Below are 12,427 nucleotides of genomic sequence, written 5' to 3' on the forward strand. Positions count from 1 at the left end.
CCTCTCTCTCACGTGATAGGGTATGTGAACAGCATCTGAGCGCGCTCCGGAGTGCAGCGTATGAGAACAATAGATGGAATCTACCGAAAATACAAAATAAATAAAAGCGAAGCGTGCGCGTGCTCATAGCTGTCTTATACGCACGTGCTGTCGGTCTCGGCAGCTGCAACAAATGCACTCTCAAAGACAAATCGTGTTTCCTTCAACATGTATATGGCAAACATAAACAGAAACGGTAATGTGCGAACATCATTTGCACGACCGGTGAAGCACACAAATAGAAACCTTAGACTGCCGCACGGCTTTTTACACATAAAAAATTATGCGGCGTATCAATTAAGTGAGTTAGTATCGATGTGTACTGTGATGGGCGGTCTTGCATTTGCAGCTGAGGCAAATGTGCGTATCCCAAATAAAAAGTCATCATGAGGCATATTGTTGCCTGTTTCGAACACAGTTTTGGTAGAGCATATTGGTGGATGACGAAACCAACGCGAGCTGCCAAACTACTGGGCATAGCTGGGCGTCCTCACTCATGAGGACCCTCATGAAGATGCCTCACCCTCACCTCACGACGATGAGGTGAGGGTGAGCGAGGCCAGACTACGCTGAACGTTCCTCACGAGGACAGTCGTGAGGCATTGTCCTTCATGAGGTCCACCGTGAGGGCCCTCATGAGGCCAGTCGTCGTGAGGCCATCAATACGTGAGGGTACAATGTATTCCGTGAGGAGCCTCACGGATGAGGCTGCGAGGCCTTTCGTGAGGAACCACACGGATGCGGCCGTAAGGCCTTTCGTGAGGGATCTCACGAATGAGGCCATGAGGCCTTTCGTGAGGGGCTTCACGGATGAGGTGATGGGTTCGGGCTCCTCTTTGCTGATGCCAAACACTAACGCTAAACCTCACTGTGACAATAACAACTGTTACCAAATTTATCCAAGCACAGCACGAAACCCTATAAACAGTTTAATGCCGGGCAGTATCATTAGTACCAACTACCGACGCAGTAGTTCAACGCCGACGTGTCATGTGAAGATGACGGAAAGTTCTTTTGAGGCTCATGTGCCTCCTAGTGACTTGAAGAAACGTCAGGCCATGAGGGCTCGTGAGGATGAGGGGTCGTGAGGCCATGAAGGTTCTCATGAGAAGAAGGTATGTGAGGCCATGAGGACCCTCATGAGGTGAGGACACGTGAGGATGAGGACCCTCATGAGGTGAAGGCATGTGAGGATGATGATGGTGAGGCCCCTCGGGATCCCGATGCCCTGAGGTGAGGTTTGTGAGGGCAAAATTTAAAATGGAATGTGAGCGTGAGGACGACTGAGTGAGGTGAGTGAGTCAAATGAAGTATTCGTGAGGTGAGGATGAGTGAGGCCGCAGGAAAATGCCCACCGATGCTACTGGGTAATGAAATGTGCCCCATGCAGTACATCTCAAAGCGTACGAAAGGAAACGGTTCGTGTAGAGCTGTCACAAAAAAACACGATTTGATTTCTCCATCAAAGGAGATTGAGGGTGACGAAAAATAACAATGTCCTGGCCTAATGCGCCCAGTGACAGTACAGATCCTGCGTGTGTTACTCATACAGGTTACTGCACTGTTTCAGATATTGTTTTAGTATATTCAGTAGCATATTCAAAGTTGCGGAAGAGAGCTTCTTCTCTCCGCGACGAACACTTTTAATAGCAATTGACTGCGAAAAGCTACACGAACTGCCTGTGGCCTTTAACCACAGTGCAATGAAATAAGCTGCGCCTCTACGATTTCACGGCTAAGCAGCATGGTTAGGCTGTATATGCCCTGACAAGTGCGGTTTCGGAAACGATATTGTCAAACGCAACCTCTTCGAGTGCAACAGGGGAAAGTGGTACGGGGCTGAAACCCTGTGATCATTTTACATATACATACTTGAGGCATTTTTGATATCATTTTGATATCAGTGACGTAGCATGAACTCATCAACGTACACCAGCGTTTGGGAGTCATGGTTGAGTGGCAATTCAAAGTTGAGGAACCTTTAAAGTATTAAGCGACGCTTACGAAAGACCATTCACGAGGACCGAAAAAATGATCGCACATAGCACCTCTATGGGCCGTATTCCCAAACCACCCGCAACTTTGAGTGCAGAAGCCCGAAAGTCGCAAAGCATAGTTTTCATGTGCTCCCACAGGACCTTCGGAGCCGTGCAAGAGCGAAAGCACAACTCAGCGGGCATAAAGCTTGCATCTCAAACGCTGTGCATTACGCGCGCCGTAGTAGATTACCTAGCATTCGACCTCTGAGAGGGGTTGGGAGGGCGTCAGGGGGGAAGCAAGCCCCCCCCCCCCCCGTGGCCCTAGGCTTCCTGGCCCATCTAACATGGTCGTTTGAACACAATCACGTTTTCTCTCTTTTTTTTTTTTTTACGTGGTTAGCTTGGTGCAGTGCGTAACGAACTTTCTGTTCATCGTTAATATGACTGGCTTTTCATGTAAGCAGTTACAGGTGACTGGCATGGCCTGCTGTACATTATGCTGACTGAGGATATTTATTTTCCTGAATACGCCTTATCCAGTATTCCTATCCAATTAGTAAAAGGTTTAGCCTCCTTGTCTATTGTCTCTTCAGACGCTATGTCCGTCTCGGATTGTTATTACGATTCCGGCCTCCAAGGACACACCAGATAAATCCTGTCGTGGGAACGCCGATTTCTAATTTGCCAGACAGCGTAAACACGGGTCAGCACATTGCAAACAAAGCATTTTATCCCTTATTCCCCAACAGATTTAACGACGATGAACAATGTCCATCTGGGGTCAGCTCGTATTGGGAGCAGCACACTTTTCTTTCATGGTGTTTGCCTGCTACAAGATGTACCGTGGAACAGTTTTTCAGCACCCTGCACTGTGAAAAAAAAAAAAAAGGTGGCGTCACGGCTCCCTTCAGGGAGTAAATGGCTTGTCGCAAGGAACACTCCCTTTTGTAGTAAAAGTTACACCTCATAAGGGGAGTAACATGCTGCTCCATTCGTGGGGTGTAACCGTGACACCCATTGCAGTAGCTGTACCAACACCACCAGGGGGGTCAGGCCAGCACCTGCAGGTGTTGTCCTGACGACCTCCTTCGATATGGTCCAAAGGGAGTGAGCACACTCTGAGAAACAATGGTGTCGTCTCAACTCCTCTATGGGAGTAAATGGTTTGTCCCGTAGAACACTCCCTTTTCGAGTAAAACTTAAACCCTCCATCTGCTTTGAAATCATCTGTGAAATTTCTTATTTCGGAATTTATTTTTGTGCATCAGTTTATAAGCAACTCGCCATAGTACATACTCGATGGGGATGGGAAAAGTTGTGCATAAAAGAGGAAGGGAAGGGTTATGACAGTGTACAAAACGTAGGGGGGAGGGGGTGATATCTCCATCTAAATTCGGTAGTCCCACGGAATAACTTACTAGAAAAAACATCCAAGCTTCTTTCAGTAACTTTCATTGGGAAATACTCTCGAATGCCGTCAACTCCGGGATAAGTATTCGACGTAATTAGTGTGTCAGAAGGTCACATTTCACGATGGGCTCTCACTTAACGGTTAGAACTTCACCAACTGAGAACCTTAGTGCAAAACCATGGAATATATAACAAAAATGATGCGATTATATGGATGGTTGCGCTGTAGTACACAAGTTTATAACTCGAAAGTCACTGTACGAGGAGGAGGGTGATGTCACACATCACTTATCCATTAAAATTTGGCCGGCAAGAGGGAGTACCTATTTGCAGCGATGGAGTTACATGGTAAACGCAGGAAGAAAGAGGGAGTAAGCGACTGACAGGTGCAGTGGAAATTGAGTAATTTTTTTTATTTTTTATGTGTGTATGTATTTGTATGTAAATTTATGATTATTTATAAATGTGGGAAGTTACTCCCTCGTTACTCCTTTTTTTCTGAGAGTGCAGCAGTGACACTACCCTACACTCGCATTACATCTGTGTTCGTTTAGAAATTAAACTGATATCAGGCCAAAGGACTAATAATTGCTCGTAATGGAATTTGCTGCCTACAGGGACTGTTTTCTTTCGACACCAGTCGACAGGGTGCCAACTACACATTTTGCCCTGCAGGTTATCTCACGTAATGTCCATAGCAAATATTATTCACGATTGCGAGATGACACACTTCAGGATGAAGAACAAATACCCGTCCAGCCTCTGGCTTACGTTTCGGCAATGTTTGCAGACTGGTTTCTGCTATTTCCCTCATTACACTGGCCCCACTATCAACCCAGACAGGGCTTGTTCCCCTGAAAAAAATCCTTGCGGATCCCATGGAAAACTTGAAGCAAAGTGTCTCCGCAACCACAGGCATTGTTAAGCATTGTCTGGACGGAGTAAGCAGTTTACAATCGGAGTACAGGGGAGTGGGAATATAGTGCATGGGAGTGACTTTCAAGTGGGGAGGGTAACAGGAACCAAATGGAGTAGCCAACTTATAGGGGGAGTAAGAATTCTAGGCAAAGGAGTAAGTTCTAAGTGTGGAGAGTAGCATAGCAAAATGGAGTAAGAGGTGGGAGTAAGAATTCTGGGCGACGGAGTAAATTTCAAATGTTGGGAGTAACAGAAATTAAATGGAGTAACTTATAGGGAAGGGGGAGTAAAAGTGAGCAGTTGCTCCCCCGTTACTCCCTTTCTTCTTTTTTTTTTTTTTCAGAGTGTGCGGAGGGTAAGAACCTGGCTTCGTTCCACAATGACTGAGGACCGGCTAAACGCGCTGTGTATGATGAACGGTTCATCGCGAAAAAGTGGGTGGCGACAACACATTTGTGGAAAGAGCTGTCAACTCTTTTGCGCGAGAAAAGCAAAGGCGCCTACAGTTTCTGTTTAAAGAGTGAGGGACTTAGGGAGTGAGGATAGGGAATTATTGTCTATACTGATACTGATGTCCATATCTGCTGAAAATAAACCACCACTTGATATTGTCAACTTGTCACAAGTAGACACTGCTGTTTCACCGTGTGTTCTCGTTTTTGCGAAATCAACAGAAATGAGATAATCGCTGACGGAAAGGGCAGCAGGAGTGGCGACGGCAAACGTAGTATGAAACAGAAAATCAGGAGCGAGCCTTTGCACGGACAAGGGATTGCGTTGCCCAGAAACGGCAAAACGCAAAAATTCCGAACCATAGGGTTACTGAGCCAAAACAACATAGTTGCGGGCGCATTCGACACCCAGAACTAAAGGAATATCCCGTACCTTGAGCACCAGCCCGAACACCTCCGCTCCTGCCCTGCACTCGCGGCACCCATAACGACCCCCCCCCCCACACACACCACCACCACCTCCTCGGTCGGCATTGGTTTGCCCTCCCCCTTCCCCATCTGGAGAAAATCCTAGCGGCGCCCATACCAGGGGGTGTTTATTAATTATGTCTGTGGGTGTATGCATTGGTAGCTAGCCGACCCGTATTGGGCATTCCCAAAAATTTCACGTTTCACAGTGTTGCTACTGCGGCAAACGAATATTTGCTTTAATGCGTCTCATCTGACAGAATGCCTTACGCAGCAATCGTTCAACGTCCCGGACTAGCTATATTTGCACATGAAAACTAAATAAACAACCACAGAGAAGACCTTGCGCGAGCGATCGCGACTTTTGGCGCAGATGGGCTGTACAACTTTTCAGCCGGCGCGAACCTGTGCTGCAGGAACAGCACGTGGTCGCCTCGCAACAGAAGAGCGTTTGTGAGCCCCACAAAAATGTGTCGTTCCGCGTGGCGCGCTGCGAGCGACAGCGCAAAAGCTAGTGCAATTCGCCGCCATCTTGTCCACGGCCGTGACCACGCGCTCCCCATGCATTAGATTAGGCGCTCGGCACACCAGTCCTTCTAGCCCGCCATAGTCGGCGGGCTCGTAGGCTCGTCACACTGTCGTTGTCGTCGTTTATGCAGTCATCCATGGCATCTCTTGCGCAGATTTCTGTTCGATGTGCACCTGCGAGCGTACTTCGTCAAGTAAAAAGAATAGTGAATTCACGACTTTAATGTTAAAATCTTTACCGGAATTTTCTATTTTGACGTCCACGATTTATTGAATCTAAATGCGTAACTAACGCTGTTCATGTTGTGACTGTATTGTTGAAATCCGAGCGGGCTCCAGTGGCGTGCTCGTAGGCTCGTCACACCGTCGTTGTCGTCGTTTACGCAGTCATCCACGGCATCTCTTGCGAAGATTTCTGTTCGATGTGCACCTGCAAGCGTTCTTCGTCAAGTAAAAAGAATAGTGAATTCACGACTTTAATGTTAAAATCTTTAACGGAATTTTCTATTTTGACGTCCACGATTTATTGATTGTAAATGCGTAAGTAACGCTGTTCATGTTGTGACTGTATTGTTGAAATACCAGCAGGCTCCAGTGGCGTGCTCGTAGGCTCGTCACACCGTCGTTGTCGTCGTTTACGCAGTCATCCACGGCATCTCTTGCGAAGATTTCTGTTCGATGTGCACCTGCAAGCGTTCTTCGTCAAGTAAAAAGAATAGTGAATTCACGACTTTAATGTTAAAATCTTTAACGGAATTTTCTATTTTGACGTCCACGATTTATTGATTGTAAATGCGTAAGTAACGCTGTTCATGTTGTGACTGTATTGTTGAAATACCAGCAGGCTCCAGTGGCGTGCTCGTAGGCTCGTCACACCGTCGTTGTCGTCGTTTACGCAGTCATCCACGGCATCTCTTGCGAAGATTTCTGTTCGATGTGCACCTGCAAGCGTTCTTCGTCAAGTAAAAAGAATAGTGAATTCACGACTTTAATGTTAAAATCTTTAACGGAATTTTCTATTTTGACGTCCACGATTTATTGATTGTAAATGCGTAAGTAACGCTGTTCATGTTGTGACTGTATTGTTGAAATACCAGCAGGCTCCAGTGGCGTGCTCGTAGGCTCGTCACACCGTCGTTGTCGTCGTTTACGCAGTCATCCACGGCATCTCTTGCGAAGATTTCTGTTCGATGTGCACCTGCAAGCGTTCTTCGTCAAGTAAAAAGAATAGTGAATTCACGACTTTAATGTTAAAATCTTTAACGGAATTTTCTATTTTGACGTCCACGATTTATTGATTGTAAATGCGTAAGTAACGCTGTTCATGTTGTGACTGTATTGTTGAAATACCAGCAGGCTCCAGTGGCGTGCTCGTAGGCTCGTCACACCGTCGTTGTCGTCGTTTACGCAGTCATCCACGGCATCTCTCGCGAAGATTTCTGTTCGATGTGCACCTGCAAGCGTTCTTCGTCAAGTAAAAAGAATAGTGAATTCACGACTTTAATGTTAAAATCTTTAACGGAATTTTCTATTTTGACGTCCACGATTTATTGATTGTAAATGCGTAAGTAACGCTGTTCATGTTGTGACTGTATTGTTGAAATACCAGCGGGCTCCAGTGGCGTGCTCGTAGGCTCGTCCACTGATCTCTATGTATAAAGGCTGGATCGCGCATGGGAGAGGGGCTCGTGGGGGAGAGGCGTGCCTTCGGGCCGCCATGTTGGTGGGCCCTAAAGTGCTGTGTGTGCCCATAGAAAACAATGGGAGGCAACAGAGATTGTGAGTATTTATTGCGCTGCTAGCATTGATCGTTGTTTGTCATCACACAATTTTGTAAGGTGCCAGTATACTGATGTATCCTAACGGTGTTTCACAGGTGTCCTGCCGTTCGATTCTTAATTACGTTATGTTTTGCATTCCGAAACTAGACCGTCACTGCAGTGCAGCGCTGGGGATTGTACTACAGCACGTTTCCCAGCCAATATTTCAATAAGAAACGACGTGAGATTAACAACAACCATGTATATAATATCCCGTACTGCGTTCTGGACAAAAATTGTTCCATAAAGAACGGCCCGGGAAAAGATATACTCGCATGGCAGAAAGAGATCGTTCTGTAGAGTCACAGCCGTTGTTTTAGCCGTGTATGCGTTTAGTATGATTTATGTCAAGCATCGCCTTAGAAAGAGTCTTTTAGTAAACGACAGCGGTGCTTTGCCTCGCAAATATGGACACACCGAAGCAGCCCAAATAATTACTTCACGCAATTAGATCACACTCGTTAGGACAGTTAATCAGGTAGTGATGTAAGCTTAATCAATTAAGTTACTTAGAAAGTGATAACACCTCCTTGAGACACAGGACTTATCTCTTTTTGAAGTACAGCCCTTCTATGTTTGTTTGCTTCTTCCTTTATTTGTTCTGATTATTTGCAGGCGCGGTTGTGCCAAACTGAATGTCCTTCTCCAGCACTCACATGCTTTTGTTGAATACAACTGCAGTGTGAGAAAAGCTGCTTGAGGATGGGCTATCCAGTGCTGACTTTGTCATGCTTGTTATGTGGAGCATGTTCCAAAAAATGCAGCTCCACGTATGGTCTTCAAATTGCAACAGGACTATTTGGAGCTTGAAACAGTTGTGATTTTGTCATTTTGGCCCTCGTGTACCCAGTGTGTGAAACGCAAATAAAGAAGTCTAACACGATATGCTTTTGTAATGAAGATCACTGATGATGAGTAAAGAGAATATACGAGTTCTAGTTTATTCAATATTTTATATCATTCATTATATTCCGCACCAACAAGCTAACTATTAATAATAAAAAAACTGAATTCATTCTCTTCCATAGCCCTCAGAGGAAACTACCGCTACTGCCAACTTTAACGGTAAATGGTAGCTCTCTTTTACCTACTGGCAAGGTAACGTTCCTGGGAGTAACGCTAGATACCCATTTCAAGTTCACAGCACACATCTCAAACATATGTCAGCGTGCGGCTTATGGCCTTCATGCGTTATCCAAGGTCAAATATTTTTTTCCACTCCATACACTTGTGTCATTATATTACGCTTTCATACATTCCCCACCTCTCTTACTGCATCACATCATGGGGATCCACATATATCTCTCATCTCTAAACCGCTTACAAAGAAGAGCTATTCGCATCATTACATTCACTCCCACAGTATGCAGCAGTCGCCACCTCTTCATATCACTGCGTATTTTGCCACTCATGCAGCTGTTTCATTTCCGCGTTCTACTGCTTCTGTACAAGCATTTGTCAGGTGTCTTCAACAATCAGTGTCTTGCAGTAGTCGTTCCATCTAGATCACCTTGTAATTTTCTCCTGCCACGCACAACAACCAACTACGGGAAGCAAACATTCACCTTCGTTGCTGCCAAACTATGGATCGCCTTGCCTGATAACCCAAAGTCAGTACGTTCGTTCCAACGTTTTCGGATCATCTTACGGCACCATTTCATGAATTAGTTACTCATATTCATACACATTCTTTTCATGCACGCTTTTTCAACTATTTGTCTTCTTTCACCCATGGGCTTTTTTGCCTACGCTGTTCACCTTCATAAACGTCACATTTTTGCTCAATTTCAGTTGTTTTTATTTCTTATATTTATTTAATTTGTTTGTTCTTTTACTTTTGTGCGTATTGTGCTTTGTCCCATACTGTGACAGTACATCGTTATATTAGATACCTTGTTCTGATGTTGTCGCCACATACATGATATTCAGATTGTTTCCGGGAGGCCCCACCTCTAGCTATGCTACGGGGCCCACACTGTGTACTATGTATTGCAAATACTACTAACAAAATTGAAATGGAATTGAAATTATTCAATATTTTATGTCAAGTTTATACAACATCGAGTTTATTCAAGTTCAAGATTTATTTCTTGCACTTATGCGTTTCAGGATACAATGAACGTGCAGGGAGGTCGCAAAAGACTACATTTATTGTTTTGTGACCTTGCTACAATGGCAATATATATTTTAGGAATGACAATGGTCTGGTACGCTCTCTAAATTTGTAGCACTCAATTTTAGGTTGGAATGAGCAATGCATAGCAATTTCCCTCCTGATATTTTCTCATATATGCTGAATTTTAAATTTAGTGTGATCGAATATGTGATAATATAATAATAATATATAAGAATATAATATGTGATAAATGAATGTGATCAACAATAGATGTAAACAACATGAGTAGCCAGAGAAGTGCATTTTCAATAAATAATTTTCTTCTTATAGCGTATATGTACATGCCTATTAACTGAAACAATTATCACAGTTCCCTGACAAGTTTTAATTTCTGAGAGTGAACTGTAGAGACGGCTTAGATCTACAACAGTTAATACAAGGTATTATATACTGTGAATGCCTTTAAAAATCCCATGTGACACATATGCCTTTACTTTCTGGAGGTGCTGTGGTAGTCAAAGTTTGTGGGCATTACGCAGGTTCTGCACCCATTTCTTGAGTATGTCGAGGCAGCCGTGAAGTAACCTGCATTGATGATGATTATTCCAATTTTTATGGTGCATCGACAACAAAGGAAATAATACATCTGAACATTGGTTTGGGTGTAACCAGTTAAAAATGAATATGTTGTTTAATAAATGCATTGGACAAATGTTAAAACATCAGTTTAAAACATGGTTTACAGTCCCTGTATCTTCTAAAAATTCAAAAGATTAAAAACTATTCCAAAAAGAATATGGGGAACTCTTCTAAAAAGAATTATAATCTCTAATTATTATATTGCTGGGTGAAGGAGCCTAAAGTGTAAGGTGTGTTTCTGATGTGAACATGTAAGAAAATATGCAAAACTGAGAGAGGCTAACCACAGTGCGTGCACTGAGGTTGTTCCTTCCTGTAAAGTAGAAACCAGTGGATGAGGAACGTGATACTTACCTGTACACCCAGCCGTATCACACTGCACAGATTATTCACTGGGTAGCCCTCATGACGAAACCTGTATTGAGAAACCACTTTTGCCTTAAAAACTGCTACAAATAGCGCGACACGCTACAAATTATTACTATCGTAACAAGCTGACGATACAGCTCAGACACAAAGGCGTTATTCAAGTCGCGCCACACCACCGTTACGTAGGATTCTTTGTCACAAATCAAACCAAGGCACAAAACAATACCAATACATGAAAAAAGGTGACAATCTCATTATGACGTAATACCGAACTTGTGCGCGAAGGTAATTCAAAGAAATGAATGTGGCACTTCCTTCCGCAGAGAACACGGTGTACCATGCTAGCAATACATGCAAAAAAGCGCTCGAGTGCTCGCACATATATTAATGACAACACTACCTGTGTAGTGTAACGTGTTCTTTCAAGCATATTATGCACTCAAACTGTATTTGCCGCCGGGTAAAATGCAAGTGTGCTCGATTGAACGTCGGAAGAGCGATCAAGCAACCTGCATCCAGTGCTCGTTTTGGGCAAAAAAACACTTCATAATGGGCAACTAAATATACAGAATGGACGCCTATTTATTCCTTGATGAAGAGTGACTCACCTGTATAAATTTAGGCCCTGTAACCTTGCCAGTACGGTTGGTACGACCGTAATTGCAAGAAGTTGCCATGATCGCTGCGGCGACTGTTGTGGGTACAGTAAGATGGCGGCCGGTTTCTTCACGCTCGCGCTCCCTATCCGCGATCCAGCCTTTTACAATCGAGATCAGTGCCCGCCACTGGAGCCCGCTCGCATTTCAACAATACAGTCACAACATGAACAGCGTTAGTTACGCATTTACATTCAATAAATCGTGGACGTCAAAATAGAAAATTCCGTTAAAGATTTTAACATTAAAGTCGTGAATTCACCATTCTTTTTACTTGACGAAGTACGCTTGCAGGTGCACATCGAACAGAAATCTTCGCAAGAGATGCCGTGGATGACTGCGTAAACGACGACAACGACAGTGTGACGAGCCTACGAGCCCGCCACTGGAGCCCGCTCGCATTTCAACAATACAGTCACAACATGAACAGCGTTAGTTACGCATTTACATTCAATAAATCGTGGACGTCAAAATAGAAAATTCCGTTAAAGATTTTAACATTAAAGTCGTGAATTCACCATTCTTTTTACTTGACGAAGTACGCTTGCAGGTGCACATCGAACAGAAATCTTCGCAAGAGATGCCGTGGATGACTGCGTAAACGACGACAACGACAGTGTGACGAGCCTACGAGCACGCCACTATAACGCCACTGGAGCCCGCTCGCATTTCAACAATACAGTCACAACATGAACAGCGTTAGTTACGCATTTACATTCAATAAATCGTGGACGTCAAAATAGAAAATTCCGTTAAAGATTTTAACATTAAAGTCGTGAATTCACCATTCTTTTTACTTGACGAAGTACGCTTGCAGGTGCACATCGAACAGAAATCTTCGCAAGAGATGCCGTGGATGACTGCGTAAACGACGACAACGACAGTGTGACGAGCCTACGAGCACGCCACTGGAGCCCGCTCGCATTTCAACAATACAGTCACAACATGAACAGCGTTAGTTACGCATTTACATTCAATAAATCGTGGACGTCAAAATAGAAAATTCCGTTAAAGATTTTAACATTAAAGTCGT

The 12,427-nt window shown here is 44.2% G+C and overlaps 1 long non-coding RNA gene across 1 annotated transcript; it reads right to left on the reverse strand.

The window, feature by feature from the left end:
- Nucleotides 1-10,180: 10,180 nt before the first annotated feature.
- On the reverse strand, nt 10,181-11,484 carry LOC135371560 (uncharacterized). Its single transcript, XR_010415640.1, has 3 exons — nt 11,347-11,484; nt 10,724-10,784; nt 10,181-10,315 (listed from the first exon to the last, which is right to left on the reverse strand). It is a non-coding gene; the product is annotated as an uncharacterized LOC135371560 (long non-coding RNA).
- Between the last annotated feature and the right edge of the window lie 943 nt (nt 11,485-12,427).

Source organism: Ornithodoros turicata, unplaced genomic scaffold (assembly GCF_037126465.1).
Source record: "Ornithodoros turicata isolate Travis unplaced genomic scaffold, ASM3712646v1 Chromosome111, whole genome shotgun sequence".
NCBI classification, from domain to species: Eukaryota; Metazoa; Arthropoda; class Arachnida; order Ixodida; family Argasidae; genus Ornithodoros; species Ornithodoros turicata.